We start from the raw sequence: 22,544 nt of genomic DNA, 5'->3' as shown, positions 1-22,544 counted from the left end.
ATTATTCGGGCCATTTCTCCGGGCGGGCAGTTAAGACGCTTTAAAAACATGACATTTTCTTGAGCCGGTCTTTTAGCGAATACTCACAGATCCCACCCGCATCTTCGTCCTTCTGTGGCCCCTCGAGATCGTCTTACAGTTATGGAGGAAGGGTGAAGGCGAGCCGAGCTAAAGAAAAATCAGAAAGCTAGCCTGCTCCTTGACGATTACTGTAGGGCAGAAAAAAAGAAAGCATAGCGAAATACGGGAAAACCTAGGTAGAGCCTATGGGACTATATTCTTTTTTCTTTCTTTTTTCTCTCCAACTTAAACTTGGCGGTTACAGCTTTTCCGTAAAGCAGTGGGAAGTTTAAATAGGAAGCAATTTTTGTCTACGTCTCTTTGTGTGTGCTGCAGTCACTCACACTTTCATGAGATTCTTGCGCGACCTTTCCTTTCGAAATGGGAGAAGCTGACGTAAAAACGAATTCATTGGCCCACCGTCGCGCATCACTTCTCTTTTGTTCCTGATCGTTTCCAGTGCACTTTAGGCGAATGCGCCGCGTCAACTTTCTATTCGGCAGATTACGGCACCCGACGTCTTCTTGAACGACTGGGGAAAGGAAAACAAATGTCTGTAAAACTGATCCTTCTACGCGAAGGTCACCAAGGAGATTGCCCAGGAGCATTGAAAAGGAGGAACTACGGTAGGAACATAAACTCTGTAAACGAATGGTTTTTTACAACACACGAATCCACGCCATTTAGGTGTTTATTTATTGATATCACAAGATCACTTCGGGAAGCGGACAAATTAAATCAAGCTTGACCCCCTTAAGCAAGCTGTAGCCACAACATCAACGCTGCGAGCAAGACGTTACGAGGAAGGAGAAAAACCATCATGGTTCACGAGTGTCGCAAAAGAAGGCGAAAGGTCGGCAATATTGGAGACAACAGTTGCGAAATACAGCGGCGCTCTAAAGTTTTCGCAATGCGGACACCATGAAAACATTACAGAGGACCACCGAAGCAAGAAACTCGGTGTCACCGTAAACATCAGGCTGCAGCTGTTTCGCCGCAACAGATTTGCGGCGACTTTTGGCTTTATTCCTATGTCTTGTAGGTACGACATAGCGCTAGAAGACAAGGACAAGAATGAGACAACAGGACGAGCGCTCGTCCGTACGGACATAGCGCTAGAAGACAAGGACAAGAATGAGACAACAGGACGAGCGCTCGTCCTATTGTCTCGTTCTTGTCCGTGTCTTGTAGGTACGAGAACACTGTTCGTTATGGAAAGCCTAACCGCAGCTTGAAGCATAGCTTGAACGGAACAGCTTCGGATGTAAAGTAGCACATAAGTTATGTTTCGGCTTAACATCCTTTAGCTTGCTTTAAACGATGTATGTTGCCGACATAGCAAGCGTAGAAAAATTTCCTGTAGTACAATCGCTATGTTTAAAAAAACTGTCAGCCCTTCCACTGGGGTGGAGATGGAAGACCAGCGAAGCTGTACTATGGTGGGAATTATGTATTTCCAATTATGAATATTAAGATGTGATGGTGTAATTGGTAATTTGAACTATTAAAGAATGAGAAATATGTATGATCTGATGGTTTTCATTTATTTAGTGACCACAGGGACCATGGCCTTATGGTCGCTACGGTACACCGCCATAGGGTGTACGGCAAAGGTTGGCCCGTTCTTCATAAACACGCCACCAACGTCACGCGCGTTCAGTGCGAACGCGGGCAAAACGCCGCCGCCGTCGACAACAGTTGTGCGCGTTGTTTGTGTGACCGCACACAACCGCTGTCAAAACGCTGGCTACGTGACGGAACGGCTAAACGCCGTTGTCGACACCGTTAGGGGAGAGGCGGGCGAGAGCCCAGAGAGAGTCGGCAGCACAGTCGGAAGAGGCCGGCAGGGCTGCGCGCATGCGCCGCAGTTGGAGAGCGGGCACGCACACGCATAGTCTAGGGTGCCTCGATGGCCTCCTCGCCCACCGCTCCCCTTCTACTGGGAAGTCGCGTTTGCTCTCCGCCGTGCGTTCGCTCCCCGTGAAAGCGCGTGTCCCTCGCCCTCGCGCGCTTTCACTTGCATATACAGCATAGGGCCAATGAGAGTTTTTTTCTACATCCGGACGCGACCATCGAAGAGTGAGCCCTTAACAGCTTCGCTGTAAAATTGACAAGCTTGTAGAAGTCGCTTTTGGATCCCATTACTTTGCAGTCACTCGAACTCGAATCACTAACTATGATGACACTGTTCACTTTATTGAACTTATACTAAGAAATTCCGAACACCGCCCTTCCACGTGAAGCAAAGTTAAAACAACTCGTTCACCATCGTTTATGGTTATGAAGAATACACTCGCAAAGAAAATGGAAAAGAGAGAGAGAAAAGAACGACAAATGTTCTTGGGTAAATTACTACTTAGTATAATAAAAATTAATTATCAATTCAATTCTTAAACTACCCACAACTGAGAACGTTCTTCCGACATATCAAAAGACGCTACTCAACTGTCCTACACTTAAATCGGAGTTCGGAGGTGTCAAACTGAAAGTATCGAAAACAATACGTTAGGTTATGTCGAGTTAATCTCATAACAACGACTTCCCACCGAGTGCTTTCATGTCGTGTATTTATAATTTACTGCGTTCTTAAAGCGCGTTCATACTTAATGCATATAAAGAGTCCTCACCAAAACGCGAGTCGCCTCATAAAGCCGAAGGTTGCTTCGCCACGCTAGGAGTCTAAGAAAGGAGAAGCCGCCTTGCGGGGCAAGCTAGATGACTGCGACGCATTTCACCAGATGCCGCCACGGGGCCTCCGCGGCCAATTTCTCAGGAGAGCGGCCCCCCGAAATCACACAGAATTGGGGCCGCGAATTTGTAGCGGTGCCTTTTTCTCATGCTATTCCTTTTAGAAAATTAATATTAAACTATGGGGTTTTACGTGCAAGAACCAAGATCTGATTATGAGGCACGCTGTAGTGGGGGACTCCGGAATAATTCGGACCACCTGGGGTTCTTTAACGCGCACCTAAATCTAATTACACGGGTGTTTTCGCTTTTCGCCCCCATTGAAATGTGGCCGCTATTCCTTTTCTCGCTCTGTCAGTGGTCAGAGCGACGCTCAACCCGAGTTATCAACGGGATCAGCCGGCCGTGAACGGTGGATTACATGAATGGCACAGAATCGAGCGGAAGGCATCGTTACTAAATCATTGCTCTGGTGCGATCGCGACTAAGAAAAAGTAAAGATAAGGCCTAGGTAGTGACTACTAAAATTTTGTGTTCCCTTTGCGCCACAAGTTCCTCTCAGTCGACGTGTTATTGCCAATCTAGTACATTATTAAGGCGATCTTATTCAGCGATGTTAAACTTAGTAGCAGGATCCAGTATCCACTGAGCCATCACACTTGCATTATACTAGCAGCAACACGTAACATGTCATGCATCATTCTACCACGTATTTAGTATGTTTACATTGTTACTTTTTCACATCTTTGTATTTCATTCATTTGCTATGGACCCTTTGGCTATGTAAATGTGGATACCAATACCTTGCTTAAACTTCTGCGTGTTGCTATATGCAATAAACTCCGAACTCCAGGCTTCAATTTGAAGGTCACACATTGCAATTCAACGTAAATTATCCGACAGACAACGCGTTGTCATGAAAGAGAGAATTCTTAGTCCACTCGACAGTATCCCAATCTAAACCCATACGGGTTTCTTTTCTTTTTTTTAAGGAAAGTTTTGCTCTTGGAGAAAAATTGGTTGTTGTCCGGGGACCAAACCCGGGACCAGCACCTTTCTGGAGCAATCACGCTGTACCATCTGAGCTAAGCAAAAGGCTAGCAGGTTTTAGGATGACGCCAAATTAATCGACAATCGAAGCGCAGTATATTGCCAATCAGTTATGCGGAAGTAGGCTGCATAGAGAGAGAGAGAGAGATAGCGCACCGCTAAAATAGGAAAAAAGACAGGGGTATTTGAGATCACAGGGAGAGGCCTTCGTCCTGCAGTAGACCTAAATATAGGCGGCGGCTGCTGCTGCTGCTGATGATGATGATGGTATTCGTCAGCCGCTGATCCTGCCCAAAGATAGTTATCGACAATACTCGAGGACAACTTTCTGTGGCAATGAAGAAAAACCTACAGAGGCAGAGCGCGCACAAGTGTGCGCGCTTCTGAAAAAAGTCCCACATTTTCATCCACGTTAGCTTGAGCTGGGGAAGAGAAAACATAAACACCCTATTTACACTAGCAAAATAAGACACAAACACTCCACTGAATGCTAAATTTGACTTATTTTTCTGCATTTCTATTCCGCGGCTCTGCAAATGCGAAACTATCACAGGTGGTAGCCAGACTGGTCCAGTATTGGTTCCGAGAAACCAACATCGCTGTCAAACTCTGCCGGACTACTTGGCGCGGTAACACATGCGCTGAAGCTCCGCCCCCGTAGCTTTCCTTTCATTGCCGTAGAAAGTTGGCCGCGAGCATAGAACGATTATAAATTGATGGCTGGAAAGATTCACGTGTCGCTCATGCTACCGAGATGATTGGGACTGACTGTGCGACCTCTAATCCGAAAACTATCTAGTAGTCGCCTCAACACTCCAGTCACTACTATTACCACTCGCACGGAAATAACCACTGCAGGTCGTCGGAATTGGCCCAGGCACCAGAGGCAAAGATGATCCTTACCGCGCTTGCATTTTTTAAGCGACGAGAGACGCGGCGCGCACTTCGAAGGGCCCGTAATAAATGATGCAGCCGAGGAAACGTCGTCGCATTCCAGGAAGCGGAGCTCCGTTCTTATCACTGCGGGAAGGCCCCGTGAGAAGCTCCGAGCGGAAGCTGTGGTGTTCCTTCCTCGGCAGCTTGCGCACTCAGAAATAAGCGACGCGAAGCCATACGTTAAGCAAAAGCTCAACGCCACGTTGTAGTTCCTCTTGACCTATGGTCTTATGTAGGCTAAGAAAAATAGCCCTTAGCAAATCTTTGCGAGCTTTTATTAATCATAAATCAAGAACACCATATTCTGCGAGCGTGCTCCTTAAATGATCACAAGCATTTCCAAATGCAACATTTAGCTGAAGCTCCAGTCTTCATAGACATCACTGAAGTCTGCAGATGTTTACATATTTATAGGAAGATAGAAACACTACAACGGCTTTCTGCTGGCTACCGCGATATCCGCGCGCTCTACCGAAGTTATTGGAACATCACAAAATAATTGCGAGCTTCGGGATATTAGCAGGCACTCTTTAAGGCTCCCTTGGCCTGCCTTCGTGCACGTTCTCTATTTGTGTGTATCTCTCGCCCTCTCTCTCTCTCTCACTCACACACAGGTAGACAGAGAGAGAAACCGCGAAGGAGACACATAGGAAGCAATACAAGGGACTGGTCGCAAAAGCGCTGCTTTAATACTTGATACGTCGTTTCAGCTGCGTCGGGCGAGAACTAGGGCAAACAACGCAACTTACGCGTATTTCTTGTAATTTCCGTCCTAGAGGCTCTTAGTCGTCCATGTACTTGGCTTCCTGTACAAACAGCACTTTATGCGATTCTCTACTAGCCCCATCTATTATTACAAATCACTACAGCCGCACTAACGTTGAGTGGTTGCCGTTAAATAACAAAACACTTGGGATAACAGATAGAAACGCTCCAACTAATTGCATTTTTAAAGCTGCTGCTGCGGCTTTTGTCCCAAACATGGTAGCGCCACGGGATCGCCGCGAAAGGGTCAATACATGCGTAGCGGTGCATTCACGGATCAGCTACCAGTATTGCTTGATAGCATACGGAAGATTCTCGCGTATGACCCGATTTTTTTTCTTTTAATATCCGAACATGGACTGTCCACGTCATTAGTCTGTCGATTGTCCCGCCCAGAAACTTGTGACTTGGGCACATACCCATTGGGAGAGTGCGCAATCTTTAACATGCAGCGCGGGACATCACGCCTAGTGAAAGCAATGGCAGCACTCTCATCTGGTGACATCGTTACACCGCATGCGAATAGATATTTTTTTCAATAGAATTGATAGCTTTCTGCAATCTTGCTCGTAGGACACGTCTCTTGCGACCACCGCTCCATATGCAGATGTCATCTGCACATAGAGCGATTTCAACCGATGTGGGAATGCACTTCTTCAGTCCAATAAGAGAGATGATAAATCAGGTCGGACTTAAAACATCGCTTTGGGTATATCCTCGATGCAATGTCTGCGGAGCTGTGTCACCTTCTTTTGTGGACATGTAGACTGACCGATCAGTGAGGTAGTCTCAGATCCAGCGGTACATACGACACCCAACTCCAACGGACTTCAGAGCATATAAGATAGCCTCGTGCGTCACGTTATCGAACCTTGATGTCGAGGAATACGCCAATAGTGATGTTGCGTGCAGCTTTGTTGAGTTTTACACAGTTAGCAAGGCTACTCACGTTGCCTATGCTTGCGGCGGCCCTTTTTGAAACATGACATTTGCGGAGGTTTAACATTGACGTTCATCAGAAACCAGTCTATAGGCGCACCAATACCATCTTTTTCATAAGCTTTCCGACGCAACTGTGAAGAGATATCGCATTATAGGAGTCTATGTCTGCTGGACACTTTCCAGGCTTGAAGACAGGGATAACACGCACTCGTTTCCAGTAAGGTTCAAGGCGGACATTCTTCCAGCTGGCATTGAGGATGGTAAGAATGCTCATCTTTGACTTGTAGCCTAAATGTGATAACTTGGCGTAGCTGACGCAATCAGGGCCAGGTGACGTCGCCTTGTGCAAGAAAGCCAATGCACCAAGTTCCACCTGATCAAACTGGTTAACTTGGTTTTCGTCTGAACAATGCCCACAACTTCCTAGCGTTACGATGAAGCGCAAGTTGAAATACGAACACCTTAAGTTTCGTGTTAAGACGGTCATTAGGGCTAGCGAGGGAAAGTTTGACAGCATACCGCAACCTTTAGGATGTAACTGTCACAGTTTTCGAAGTCCCATTGCTGAAAGTTCCAACTCCCATAGTCAAGCGCCTTAACATGGTCGAGTTGCCAACTTTATCTTGCTTGGTTAGCACTTTGACACGTTTATCTTCATTGTTGAAACGGTAACCGCTCAGAATTATAGCAGTTTTTTCTGCCGTCATGCGTTAAAACTGTGAAGTAAAGTTCGCAGGGTTTCTGACCACTTACGAGATAAGCTTTCGGTAACTTGGTTTCAAGTAAAGGTTGCAAGAAGCGACTGATACGCTAGATTGAGCTGCGGCTACAAAACTTTACGACCGGTAACGCCCTTGCTCTAGCAGAAAATCGAGTACTTGCGAAGTCGTGAGTGCTCTAGATACAGCGAAAAATACCTTCGGCTCACGTCGTCCTCTTGGAGCGACTAATCGAATCCGCGAAAAGTACAACTGCGACAGTCAACTCACTTAACGAAGCCTAAATTCCCCAATACTAAGACGAAAAATCATCAAAGTAGCAGGACCCGTAATTGATTTCTGGCAATTCCTCTTCCTCCCACCCTCTCTGCTTTCTCCACGCCCACCAAACAACGGCCCCCCTCTCCTCAGAACTGATGCGCGTCCGCAGGACAAAAGAGGTAATACAATTAGTGGCTCGGTTAATTAGGAAACGAAGATCGCGACCGGCGCCAGCAGATGTCTTGGCAGAGGCCGCGGCGTCCGCAAGACAGAGAGAACGCTAGCGAGAATGGAAAGCGCAGTCGCCGTGCATTATGGAAAGAAGCGCTCCGGGATGAAAACAAGGCGCCAAGCCGAACAACGATTCCCGTGGGAAGTCAGGGGGGCGCCGCGCTGGGGTGGAGGGTTCGCTTAATAAGGTAATGAATAAGCGAGCGCCGCCTAAAACAGCCGCGCTGAATTATTAACGCGCGAGGAGCCGGCGTCGGCCAGAGACGACGACGGAGACGGGAAACCGCGGCGCATATGAAAATCCATCGGGACCGTTTCCTTTCTTCCGCACGCGGCGATTGGGCGGGGGAATTTGCGGAAACGTGGTCACTGCCTGCTGTGCTTAACTCTCTCTCTCTTTATTTCAACCTTTCTCTCTCTCTCTCTCACACACACACACACTTTCTCATAGTGGTCTTCGGATAGCGCCTCTCTCTCATGGGCGTTGTGTCTCGAGAACCGTGCAGTGAAGCGCAAACACGCAGCTCGCGTGGCACATAATACGTGCGAGCTTAGTAAAAGACGCGTAATCTAAAGTTGCCATAACCCTGAAAGTAGCTCAGAGAAATGTTTCAAACAAAATCAATCAAATCCGATTTATTTCTCTTTGCCAGAAGTGACCAGAATTCAAAAAAAAAGAAGGAAAAGAAACGAAAAAACGTACTAACTAAAAAATAGGGGCTTGGAAGTAGGGTAAACTGAGCAAGTTGGTACGTGGTAATACTTAACATTTCAGGGCAAAAATTACACAATAATGAGAGACCGCGCGACAAGTATACTGACTATCAAATGAACGTTTATTTTGAAGGAAGGGAAAAAAATCACCAGCCCTTCCCCTGTCGAGAAAATGGGGGTAAGCGAAGCGTGTCGTGTGTGTACCTGGCTTACTACTTTCCTGTAGTTACGAGGCGTGCACTACCGTTGTCGGGTAACTGGAAGGCAAGACGACAGTGTCGCAGGCGTTACGCTTCGTTTGCCCTAAACTCAGGGTCGGCGGCTCTTCGCTGACGTTTGGCCTCAACATCGCGCTCCCGCAACTCGGGGTCCGCGGCTCTTCGCTGACGTTTCGCCTGGGCTTAGGAAGCCCTCACGCTGGAATCGGCACGTCGACGATGAGCCCTTTCCCGAATGAGTTCGCGGCGCCGTTGCTCAAATGTAGCCTGCTCCTCGGCGGAACGCACCACGCGCGCGGTCGTCCCATCCGGTCGCCGAAAATTATCTGAGGCGAGGGAAGCCCGGCGGAGCGCCCCGTCAACCCCGTTTCCTTCCCTTTCCCTCCCCGCGACACACCAAACGACCCTGATTGGACGCGCACGTCATCTTCACAGCCCATGCACCTCGTACAGATAGTATAAACCAGCGGAGCTGAAATCTGCGGCCCCGGTATGCACACGTGAGTTCTTTCTTTCTTACTTTCTTTCTTTCGTGTCCCTTGCTCATACCCGCATATCCAATGCGGGTATGCACCACACGTGATTTTATTATCGTTAATCGTGACGTAACTGACCAGCATGTGATGTTATTGATGTCATGACCTATCAGTCATGCTAGTCATACATTCGTACCCTTCCATGCCAATTTCGATACATACCAAGTGAACGAGATGCGCGTTCTCGATAGGTTTTCCAGACGGTTTTAGCGAGACACCACCACCACCAACACCACCGCCGCCTACATTTTGTGAGGCAATACAAGCTTCGCTTGAAAAAAGAAAGAAAAAAAAAACCTAATTGTATCTTCCGTCGAAGTTCCCTGGTAATGCTAAACACTGATATACAGTGGAGGTGGCTGGCGAGCTGGCGATTCATTATCGACAGAAAACAGTGCGCGGAACGACCTTACAGAAAATATATACACACAACACAGCGCTTGCTCGAAAATAAGATCCATTGAGACTCCAAGACGTGCTTCATCCGTTTTCACCATTTTCTGTTTTCTCTGAGTGTATTCGCTGTACACCATTATGACATTACATTTTGTTCTTTACAGCGTCATTTTCTCATTGCTTACCTCCTTAAAACTTTCACTCTGTCACCGTTTACGCCATGTGTAGTGCGAATGTATCGATAGCTCTGAGTATGCTCCATATGTCTGTGCGTATGTGTTCGCGGACGCATTTACGCATCCAGTGAACAGGAGCATCCCATTTATGAACCACTGAACCGTCTTATTGAGTGAAAATAATCAGCAGAACCGAGGGGTTCGGTTTACGACTATTAATATCCATATGAAGCCAATAGACAATGAAGCCAACGAAAGCATAGGATACAGCTGTACGTCCTATCACGCAAATTTCTCTTTTCATTATTACTTCTATATTTAAATTAAACAAGAACAGATATTTTCCCCTACTCTTCATTTACTTCACAAGACTGCACAGTTATAGCGTCACGAAAAAAAAAAAGCACTGTCAAGCAAGCGGAGAAGAAAGTGGCGGGACAGATGAGTTCCTGAAACAATGGCGAGCTATCGTTCGTAAATCGTAAAACACGATCGGACGCATGGCTAAGAAGCAGGAAGCGTGTGTCCTTATACAGGAGACCAAAGCTCAGTGCATGGGGGCGAGACGGCAAGGGAGAATAAACGACAGGGATTTCCGAAGACAGGGGCCCCTACGTTCTTTTTTTTTTTTTTTTTCTTGACTTACCAGCACTGGTGCACAGGCTCTTTTTCCCAGCGTTTACGTTAGCCTGGTCTACGAGCGGGTCATTGAGAACCTAAAGCTAGCGCTTAAAGAGCAGCGAAAGGAAAGAGATCGTTAAAGACAGGAAAAGTGCGGACGCTGGTCTAAATCGCTTGTTTATGTCCTGTCTCAGTGCTCAACAGAGCTGTGACTGATTGGAGGATATGAGAAGCCAGGAAGACGACAAGGACAGATTGATTTAGGGAGTAAGAAAGAAAACGTTTGACATTCCGTGCGAAATTACACATCCTTTTTTGTCCCACACGACGGATATAAAACGAATCGTTGTAGAGAATAGAACAATATTCGAGCTCTCGCTGGCCACAGCCGATTGTCAGACAACAGTTCAAAGGGCTTAGTCAGATGGTGCATTTTAGTGTAACAACGCCCCTGAAATCACTCCCGTGAGGACACCCTTCTGGAAGAAACGGTTTTCGAGTAAGGGGCGAGACACCCTCCGAAATTAAGTGGAAGTTTTACCTCAGGAACTTTAATCTGAATTCAGGGGAACGAAAAAAAAAAGTTTTTCTTCGAGCCCACTGCCGCAGATATGACTAGGTTTGCTGAACTTAGAAAAAAAAAAAGAGTTGGAATCTACCGATTGTGTGGAGCATATTTTTGCTTTAAGTCATTATTCTCCCTGCGAAAAATTGTTCAACTAAAAATTTAGAAAAACTGAGGTATCCACAGTTTGCAGCTTTCTAACTAGGCAATAAAAAGCGATTCAGACACACAAAGCGGACAAAATTGATAAACCGTACGCTTCTCCGAAATATACCCTAATTTGTGCGTAGGACTTTTGTAGAACCTTCGTAAACATTGTAAGAATTCTACATAAGTCATAAACTGATACCAAATTTGTCCGCTTCAGATGCCCTAAGAGATGCACCTTACAGAACCGCGATATCCGCTATTGGTGATAAGTTATCGATTTCTAAACGGCAGTGTTCTATTTTTTGGCTTCCAAAGTTTCAACAATTTTTTTTAAAGATGTGAGGTCCTAAATCAAAATTGTAATTAATACAGCCGGTATTAATCACCTTTTTGCCCTAAATGCAACAAATTGATTTCAGATCATTGCAGCGGTTGTTTATGGAGAACCTTTCTGCGTTTTACATGTATTTGAAACCGCAATCGCAGCTGGCCTCAATGTAAATCTTTCTCGTGGCTTCAACACAGCAGTGGTGGCGCTCTTTTGAGAGATTTGGTAAACGAGGTAAAGTCAGAACCTTAGAATTATGCGGCGTATACACAGCGTATTAAGTGATACCATGGTGATCTGTTTATTAGCGATTCAAGGCGTTAGTACAATAGTACAGCTGCCAATGTCCGCCTAGCAACGTGGTCTATCTGGAAAATAAAAAAATGATAAAGAACAGCGGGAGGCTAGACTCACTCACTCAGTCACACACACACACACACACACACACACACACACACACACACACACACGCACGCACGCACGCACGCACACACACACACACACACACACACACACACACACACACACACACACACACACACACACACACACACACACCTTTATATATATATATATATATATATATATATCATTTTTTTATTTTCCAGATAGACCACGTTGCTAGGCGGACATTGCTAGGCGGTGTGTGTGTGTGTGTGTGTCCCGCTTAAAAAGAGGCACGTTGTATATCTGATCTGGGCGGCAAAGCAAGAAAATGAAAACAGCAATAGCGAATCAGATTTCGTAAATGCTTGCTCAGTTCCACAAGCCCTGCCGCAAAGCGGTGCATCTCTTCGCAACCACCGAATATGCACGGCGGCTTTAGTAAGGCACAAACAAACATAGCAAGTTAAAAGATAGAACTGTTTTTGAACACATGCGGAGGACAGGACCGAGTGGAGTCAGGTTCGGTCGAAAGTCTCGTGACTAGACATATCTGTTCGGGCCTGAGTTGTATGCAAGAAAGAAAAAAGCGAACGGCGCCATTTCTATCTAAACATGATGCAGCTCTCATCTGAAATGGCAGCAAGCGCAGCGGTTGTTCAATACACAGTTATCTTAGCGAGCGGGCGAGCAGAAAGCAACGACCGCTTGGGGAAAAAAAATCAAAAACGCTTCATCACTGCATCTTCTATTCAAGCCTTCTTGCACACGGTTATATAACGCCCCACAGTTTGACCAACATCGGGAGACACGTCATGGTCGTCTTGACATCTCAGACAGCCTTCCTTTATCCACAAAGAAATTGTCCGGACCTCCCTGGCCCTGTCCATATAAACCAAGAGAATCTGTCAAAACCTTGCGAACGTTTCCTGTGAAGAGTGACCATACTGGCTCGTTGCGAATAGTGCAATTCTTGTAGCGTAGTTTTTATTACACGGTAACATCCTGATGACTTTCTCACGCTACAGACATTTTGTGTGGTTTGGTGTGATGTAAAGCCGGAACTTTTCCGCGTTATTGACCTCCTACGCGCTTTTCTGTGTGGTGAATCATGTCAGCGCGGTTAGACACCGATCATGCTTGTCGCACGTCATGCGCTAACTACACATAACGCAAGACATACAGGGCAAGAAAATAAATAGTAAACTATAGCCAGGCGCTTCCAGCTATAGTTGACATCCCGGTCTCTAAACTTACAATTACTCGTATCCTTCTGCGGCGTAGGGAAAGCTGCCGTGATATAAGTATATTCTCTTCAACTTCTCAGAGCTCTGAGAGCCTTCAGCAAAACCTCTGTCTCAATATTCTTGAGACAGAGGCACGCACGCACGCACGCCTAGTAAGAGAGCCACAGAAGAGATGCGAAAGCACGCTATGTCGCGCCAAGGGCTCTCATCTGAAGGCACGAAGCATGCGCATATAACCGCAGCTGAACTCCTAAGAAGAGAGAAATAGAAGGGACATTCTAAAGATGCCATGACTGCACAGCGACCTGCATTCGGAGTGAGAACAGGGATCCCCTCCCCGCGAATCCCTGTCCCGCATCACATTCCGTTGCTTCCTGGAGAACGCGATCCTGCCCGTTCCAGGGGAGATTACGCCGAAGGAAAGCGACACGACGCCGGGGAGGACTGCCAAGAAAAGAAGACGCGTCCGACTGCGCACCGATTCCAAGCGCGGCGGCTGGAGGACATGCGTTTTCGCAAGTCATTTGAACCTAGCCTCGGTATACGGTCCGCCGAGACGACGTGGTGTTGCGGCGCCTTTTCCGTTTATATATAACCAAAACGTCGGTATGCCTTTGTTTCTTCCCAGCGTACGCATTTCTACCACCGTCGTCTTTCGGGATCGGTTCGCCCTTCATCCAGCCGCTACGTCCGGCTGGACCGAAAGAACATTCCTTGCGCTGTTTGCTCACGAAGTATCTCCGCGATCAGGACGATCACCGGGACGAGTCGAAATCGACCTACATACTGCCACACGGATGCCACGGACCGCCCCCCTTCTGCTTCAAGTGCGGTTTGGAGCTTTCGGCTGCCAGTTTAAGCACTGCTATACTCGGTGATTTTCTCAACGGCCCATCTATGGCGCAAGCGCTGCTACCTGATATCATCGCTATCTTTTCTTTTAAAGGTCTAATTTAGTTCAATTCAATTTTATTCACGTAAGCAAGGCGCGGAAATCCGGGGGCAAATGTGAAACAGTTCGCCTGAAAGAAATCTGCAATGTGGAGGCAGATTAATAAAACAAAAAATTACGCTCCAACAGTATGCAACATGAGGCTGCAAGGGAAGTCAACAGCTTCCCCAAAACGGAACAATATCAGACTAATTATTTCAGCACCCTTGCCGGTGTACAAATGGTGCTTGGTTTGTTCAATGGCTAACACCATCACCCTTAAGGAGTCAAATCACACAGTTGATTGGGACACAATTAGTCTTTCTTTTTTAGCACTTTTTTTCTGGCAAGTAAACATGACGACAGCTGCGAGAGACGACACGAAAAGTGCATGAAATAAAATTTAATACATATAGCTGTCCAACTCCCGCGTCAGATACTAAGGTGCGCACCAGATGGTCAGAATTATTAGAGAATTTTCAACTACGGCTTCTCTGCCTGTAGGTGCAGTCTAAGCTCGCTGACCAGCATATATATACTATAGCCGTAAGGCGTAAGGATGTTAGTAGAAGGACACCATCATGGGTGTAAACATTGTTTGAGTATCAAATCAATGCTTCATGCACTGCGAGGCATCTTCCACGCCATCCGTATGTTAGTAGCGTAATTGACTGCATCATTTTGTGTGAAGAGCGAACGTTTAACAAAGGCAGAAACAAGAAGACACGAGGAGGAGCGCCCGTGTGTGCCTCTGCTTGCTACTGTACTGTGCGCGTTCTGCTTTATTCTTTCAGATTTCTCATCTCGCTCCTTCTTTCCTCCCAGCCTTCCTATCTTCCATTTCTGTTTCCTCCTTTCTGAAGAGTAGGCAGGCGTTGTGCCCCTTCCGGTGCCAGTTGCCAGCCTGCTCCTCGCTTACCCTTTCCTGTCTAGTGTATATAAAAAAAACTTCATGAGAAGTTTTCAAATCAATCAATAATAATAATAATAATAATAATAATAATAATAATAATAATAATAATAATAATAATAATAATAATAATAATAATAATAATAATAATACGCTCATCTAGAGATGGTAACTTTTCACTGACTCCGTACACGTGACTACGATCCTATCTGAAATGTGATTGCGGTTCAATAAATCGTATTTGCGCGGACTGCATATCTTCGCATCTTTGTCTGTGTGCTTTACAGCATATGAATTGATTCGTGAAGTTCGTTGATGGTATTGATGGCATCGTGCACTCTAAACAAAAGAAAGTTCAAGCCCTTCCTGGCGTATTTTGTATCTAATCAACATTCGTAGTCGGCCTTTTGCTTGCTTTTTCTTTCTTGAAAACTGCATGCGGAACTTTCCTGTCAGGATTGCAATGTCACGTTAATAACGCGCACGCCATTCGTGACCTGGAAGTACCGGGCGCGCAGCGTTAAAGGAAAGGAGCGAGATAAATGAAGATTATTGCTTGGGGACAGGACTAAACCGGAACAAGTAAAAGTTTTTTTTCTTTATTTTTTAATTTTAGAGTGTAGCTGAGGGCTCCGGATTAAGTCTGGATGCAGGTTCGTTAATCTGCATCCTAAACTCGGCCCACAAGTGTTTTTGCATCCCCCCCTCCTCGCACTGCCGTTCAACGAGACGCTGAAGCACCACAGGGTGAGCTCTTAAGAGCCATTTCTCTGAAGGCCTTCGTCAACGTGTTGTATATGATAGTGAGCACGTTGCATAAGCTCTTCTCAGGAATCTAGTGGATTGCGCATAAATTACGGGACATGGTGCAACGAGCAGACCGCGCCACCTCAAGGCGCCTTATTCCATTTTGAACTGAGATAAAGAAATACCGAAACGTTACGAGAACTTGCTCCGAAAGATAGCCCAGAAGAAACTGATTACTTGGCTCGTTTTATTAAAAATCTGTATTCTTTGTAGCGAAGCCGTAAAACTGCACCAAGCATCATCAGCCATAAAATAATAACAATTTATTTATTAAGAAACGTTCAGCGCGAAGGCTTCGCACGTAAAATCTCTTTCGTATTTTTTTTTCCTTTTATTATTTTTTTTTTATCTAGAATACTTTCAAGCGTGATCGTTCCTGCCGGTGCCAAATAAAGCAGGTACAGCGCGTGATAATGTTTATCTTCCGCATAGAGGACTCCAACAAGTTTTGAAGAGCTGCTCAATCACTGCAGGAAACGCTCAATTCGTAAACCCATCGAGAAGCCAATCTCATCGCTACGTCCATTAGCACGAGAGCCAACGTCTCGCTCGTCCCCCGGTATTATCAGCGTCACTTCGTGTCTTGGGACAGAACACCGGTAGCGCCAGCACTGGCAACGTCCCCCGAGCAACTCGTGACCACGATAAGGCCAATAAACGCCCCAACGTTTTACGACTGTCGCACGGATACGCGCGGGAATCGACAATTCCCGCCGGCGCGTCGCGCGCACCTCAAATCCAGGAGCAAAGCAACACGACGTTTCTATTTCGCCATGTTTACGCCTTCATAAGCCATCTAATCGACTTTGCGATCACATAACTTCGTCCATTAAAATTAGAGAAGCGGCGCCTCAACCTCTTTTTAATTATTGTATTATTTCATTACTTATTTATTATTACGAGCCAACACTAGACTCTGGCAATCTGAAGTAGGCATCCATAAAACACGAAATCCCCGCCGTAGGACCATAGTCTCACCGTAGTGTCGTGGGAAAAGCCGAACGACAAAATTAAAAACAAGCAAATGAATCCCAGTTGTGTTCTCGCATAAAGCCGTGGAACGACTTGCCTCGAAATTTTACGACGTCCGAGATCCGAGTGCATGACTAAGTAATCCGGCGTATACCGCGGCCCCTGGAAATAAAGAGCACGCTATTCGCGTTCTTTTCGGTGTTTCTGTAGACTTTCCTATCTAGATCCCCAAGACACGGGTCACATCCGTTCTTTAGCCTACAGCTGTGGTTTATTACCACGACGCGGCAATTCACTTAGCGGTAAGCTCCATTAACGTAGGTAAGGGTACGGTCTGGAATATATTGCGTTGCGCCCCAGTTCGTTATTATTTCATTCTTCTGCACGTCTATTGCCTGGCTATACGGTATTTTGTTGCTAAGCAAGAAGTGGCGACACTTACGGCCGAGACGGCTGCCTTTCGTGTGGGCGAGGAATGCAAACATACTCGCCACCAAGATTCATGAGGATATGTTAAGTAACCAGAAGTGTTAAGGAATTATTCCGGAGCCTGCCACTGCAGTGTACCCCACAGACCCGAGCGCAGCCTTAAAACGCTGAACCTCATCAATTATCATTACCGACATTACGTGTGGTATGCTCGAAGAGGCGGTGTTCTTAATCTGTGCAAATATTGAAACAGTGCCTATGCCGTTTCAGCAAGTACTAATGCAACTGTTCGAGTTCGTACACGTACGATATGCAGGCATAGTGCCTATGAAGGGAGTAAAAATCGCCAATCTCCACTGAAAAATATGTCTTGTTGACCAGGACTTCAATTGCGACACCTACTTTTCCTTAAGCAAATTTTCGTCCTTATTGTGGGCTTCAGATAAAGTTATGATTCTTTTATTCTTGGTGCTTTTAATATGCAGCGGCACAGTACCACCTCGCAGACGAAAAAGTGCGGTGGCTCCTTGCAAGCGCAGACGCTACGTCATCACTAACGTCATTGTCACCACCATATATATGTGCCCTGCTAGACGAAGGCAACTCCCAGCAATCTCATCGACCGTGGCCTTGTGCCACCCACCTCGCTCTTTGACTACAAACTGCCGAATCTTATCGCCCCACTTTCTCCTCATGCACTACCGATTGCGTTTCCCTTGCATTTGCACCCATATTGCTACACCAGTAGACCACCAGTTATGTCTTGTACACAGCACATGACGCCGCCCTAGACCGCTCCTCCCTGCTAACCTCAACGATAATATCAGCCACTCAATTCACTCCACCCTCTAATCTATGCTTTTGTCTTCCTGTCTCTTAAGCTTTACTGCTAAACTTTTCAAACACAGTAAGAAAACGTTTTCGATTTATAGATATTGCTACCATGAACATGCGGGCCAAATAATGGAACGCAGCAAGCAGAAGGGGGCCAACAATCTCGCATAAAGGATCACTCCTTCTCTCCTGCGGCTTTCGAGGCCCTCTCTATTGCACCCCCCAAATTCTGATGCCATAGATACCTGAACGACAGCCCATAGACGCCAGCCATTGGGCGATCGTGCATGACCACGAGTTACAACCGAGCGAGAGGTCGCCCCACGCATGCACACTCCCAAATCTTCTAGCAAGCGGAAAAGCATCGATTGTTAACCCCTTCCGTGCCACGGACGAGCTAGGTTCGTCCACGCATTTCTGGTAAAAACGGCCCAGAACGAGCTCAACTCGTCAACCGTGCGTTTCTTTTTCTAGCAAGACCATGAACGAGCTGTCCACGGGACAGCGCAAGCAGGAGCCAGTTTATTCTGGTGGAGGAAGCCAAATGTGTTTGACTAGGGTCTTTAAAAGTATAGTGGTCATTTTTTCAATCAGGATTTGGGATAACAGCGTGGCCCGGAAGGGCCTAAGGTTTCTCATCTTGTCACTTGCGCAGCGCTCAGAAAACACGAGATTTCGTCCTTCTCTTTGTTAGCGCCAGTTTATTTTTTATTCATTTATTTATTATTATTATTTTGTTTAGCATGAACTTACACCAACTTGCCCCAATTCTCCTGCTACGACAGAAAAGGAAGGGCACAGAACACGCACTGTCCTCTGTGCGCTTCCTTTTCTGTGGTTTCGTGTTTCGTGAGCGCCGCACAAATCACAAAACCACGTGCAACTCGCTCAGTCTTCGATCCTAATGCTGTTACCACTCCTTCGTTGCTCCCAAGAAGACCCCCCCCCCCCCCCCTTTTTTTTTTTTTTTTTTTTGTGGTTACGCGCTGCACTTATGTGCAGCGCGTAAAGAATAAAAAAGCTCCCGGCAGAGCCCATCCTTTCGGGATGTTTATTGTCGTTGATGCAATTAGCACTCGAGTGGCGTTGCACAAGCAATCTGGTGGTGACATATATTATAGTATTGAATATATGACGCTGAAACGCGTTATGTACGGCCGTGTGCTGCAGTCAGGTTCCTCTCTCGAGCCCCACATGTTACGCCATCTAGCAGCGCGCAAGCGAAGTCTCTCATCTCTTGCGCGGCGGCCAAGATCCGCTCGTATCCGCTCGGCCACGAGCGGGTACAGCATCGGGCTGCTTTGCTCGGGCCCCCACGTTAGATAGCGATCAGTACCAAAGTTTTCAAGCTTTTCTTATTTTTAGGAAGACCACTGGAGTAAAGAGGCTAGAAACACGACAGCAACGGTAAATTAATGAAAGTAAGCTAAAAGTACTCATCGCATTAAAGGTAAACAAGGAGCAATAGACAAGGCATTTCTTTTGGAGCTGCCTTAGTTGAGAAGAAACGTATTGAAGAGAAATAGGGAAAGAAAACAACGCGCTTTTGTATATTCGTTAGTATCAGGGTATTTTCAAACATTCCTGCGCGAAAGGCATCGCACTCAGTCATGTGTGCTCGGTTTTGAAGAGAACGTGTTGCAGGTCCCTTTAGCGTTACGCCTATCGTTTACCGTTCCATCCGTCATTGCACGATCCTTATCTTCTCCTTCCTCACTTGCTTCTCACAAGGCGTTGCGCGTGCACTGCAGTGAATTCTTGCGACGGGGCCAAAGGCCAGCGCGCCCAATAACTCACCGGCGTGACCACGAGAAGGCCTCTTACGCATTCCGGAGGCTAACGAGGAGATCCGGCACCGCTTTACGACCGTGGATGGACGCGAAAAGCCATCGGGATCCGGTGTTTGCCTACGCTCCGGGCTTTTTTGCCACGCCCGCCTTGCCCAGCCTCTTACATAGCGCCTGTGGATAAACAAGGCCGAAGAGCAAGCCGTGAGCGCCCCGTAAGCCCCAGCAGATACAAAAACCTACTGAAGCGATGTACCGATGAATAATAAAAGACAAAAAAAGAAACCTTCGTGACGTTCAAGAGAGAGAGATGGGATGTAAGAAAGGCAGGGAAGTAAACCAGAGGTAATTCTGGCTGCCTGCCTTGAACGGGGGAAAGGGTTAAGGGGATAGAAAGCGAAAGGAGCCCGAACGAAGTGAAACGCGTGCGAAATCCAGCGGTAGCAATGGCGGTAGGCAGCGTTCTGAAAACCTATCAATGTAGGCCTGTGCACCTCAGCCACTTCAGCAACGTATCCTGATGAACGGAGTTTATTTGGGAGTGCAGAAGCTCGAGTTGCACGCGAGGGAATGAAAATAACGACGCGGCAAGCAGCAGACACCCGCCGCCCAGAGCACACACACAAAAAAAGAAAAAAAAAAGAAAGAAGAAGATAAAAGTATGAGATTTTACGTGCCGAAACACGATATGATCATGAGGCACGGAGTAGTCGGGGGCTCCGGATCGATTTTGACAACCTGGGGTTCGTTAACGTGGACAAAGATCTAAGCAGAAGACCAGTTTTTGCATTTCACCCCAATCGGCTACTATAAAGACAAATATTTAAAAAATATGAAACTGATAAATACATTCTTTCGAAATTGTATATTCGTTGTTTCGCAGTAAGGCAGTAAGAGTTTTATTCTAGTAAAAAACAAAGGTCACCGATTGATTTACTGAATTTTGCACCAGAACCCCAGCATCGCGTCAGCGTGACGTCACAGATTTCAAAGTAAGAATCAGTGTTTTTTTTTTTTTTAGTTATTAAGTGTAACACATGAATGAAGATTAAGGAGGAGGTCCCCGAGCGCAATGCTGTAAGGGGACCTCCCGTAGGTAGTACATAAAACACTAACATGCACTATTAAGCAGTCTGTATACTGGTATTTAAGACGTTGTGGCTCCGTAAAAGTTATTGAAGCTTGCTAACTTCCGTCTTTGGCTCCTTTGGAATACAATGCAGTCCACCTTTGTCTACAACGAAAAGAAGTAATCCCAAGTAGGCACCGTTAAAAGCCTTGACGCCAGGCCAGACGATGCGGGGACTTCCAGGGACCACCACCACTAGTCTTTCGTGTTTACGTCTTTTCTGACTTACCAAGCCCCCTTACAGATCAAGAGTGGTTTTCTTAGTTTTGTAGAAGAGTAATTTAATAATACAGCTTCAAGTTATGTTTCTTTTAGGTGTCCATTTAAAGAAGCGGATGCTCAGAAGCAAGAGAAGCAGTGTATATCGAACCAGTGGCACTACCAGTCGACGGCGCTGACGAGCATCCAAGCGCACCGTATCTGCGCTCTACAAATACAAGTGTGCTGGAAACAAAGAGAGAGAGATAGAGAGAGAGAGAGAGAAGAGAGAGAGATAGACACATATTTACACACAGTGTCAATGTCCCGCTGAGCCATACAACTTCCCACGGTTGTCGAGCAGTCACAACTTGTCGCACAATCCGGCTCAGGTAACGCAGCAGCGCATTTCTAGCACCTCGCGGTGCCGTCCGTGTAGGCTAGTGAGCTGGAGGTTGTACGCAGCTTACCGCGTCACCTCGCGCTCGAATCGAAGGACATAACGCGAGCTTTGAGAGTGACCGACCTTATGCCAGCGAATGAAAGAGCGCAAGCACAGACAGCCAGATGAGGTGGCCCACAGCAAATCCGCGACGTCAGCCGACACGCCTCTGAACCAATCCCTGTAATAAATGCCCTTGGATCGAACGGCGCTGCAAATCGAACTGCGAAGAGAGCGAACAAAACCATGCCGCAAGCATCGCACCTTGAAATATCCACTTGCCACCCGCCCACAGTTCTGGCATCGATTTTCTGGATCCTCAAACATTTACCACAAAAGAACGGCACGAAAGAAGAGGAACTTTGAAGAGCTGGTGACACACGAGAAAGTCGACTCGTATCAAAAAATTCAGGAAATAGTTTATATTTTATGGCACATTTTAGGCTCGAGGCACGCGCAAAATTATGGAGAAAGAAGTAGAGAAAAAAGGCTCGAGCACAATGAACACCCAGAGCACATACGAAGTGAAGCATAGGCTTTAAAAGAATAAAGAAAGAAGAAGGAAGGAAGAAAGAAAGAAAGAAAGAAAGAAAGAAGAAAAAGAAAAGAGGGGGGATAGAATAATAATAAAAAAGATGGCCAAACGTTTAACGGCGTACGAAACAGTAATAGAACGAAATCCAATATTCAGCTAGGAAAGGAAAAGGTAAACGAAGCCATAAATTATCAGTAGACGACGATCAATTCTACACCTCTTTTCACGGGCTAAGCAAGCACTGGCGCTGGCACGAAGAGGTGGTGAAGTGGTACACATAGTAGAACAGCTCCTAAAGTACTTTTGAGATTGCTTGCGCCGGTTTATCGGCAATTCAGAGACGGGCGCGAACGCCCGCCAGGCCACCTTTGAGAGATCCTCTCAGTGCGCCCGTTCGCGCACTACAGAGGCGCCTATGAAAGAGTGGTGTTCTTCACCGGCAGTTCAAAATGAAGAAAGACCGCCGTACTTCAAGCGCTCGCAATCTGCTGCAGGTCTCTCCAATTAAATGCACCAGAACAACTCCTTTAGAGACGAATTATGATAAACTCCCAATAAACGTGTCGAAGTTGCATAGTTTATA

The 22,544-nt window shown here is 46.5% G+C and overlaps 1 protein-coding gene across 2 annotated transcripts in view; it reads right to left on the bottom strand.

Annotated features, from left to right (window-relative positions):
• LOC119433854 (cAMP-specific 3',5'-cyclic phosphodiesterase 4C) overlaps positions 1–22,544 on the bottom strand; it is a 595,748-nt gene that overhangs the window by 481,524 nt on the left and 91,680 nt on the right. The gene's annotated exons all lie outside the window — the stretch shown is intronic.

This window comes from Dermacentor silvarum, chromosome 11, assembly GCF_013339745.2.
Source record: "Dermacentor silvarum isolate Dsil-2018 chromosome 11, BIME_Dsil_1.4, whole genome shotgun sequence".
Lineage (NCBI taxonomy): Eukaryota > Metazoa > Arthropoda > Arachnida > Ixodida > Ixodidae > Dermacentor > Dermacentor silvarum.
Note: the sequence above shows the minus strand (reverse complement) of the source record. Positions and strands in the feature narration are given on the sequence as shown.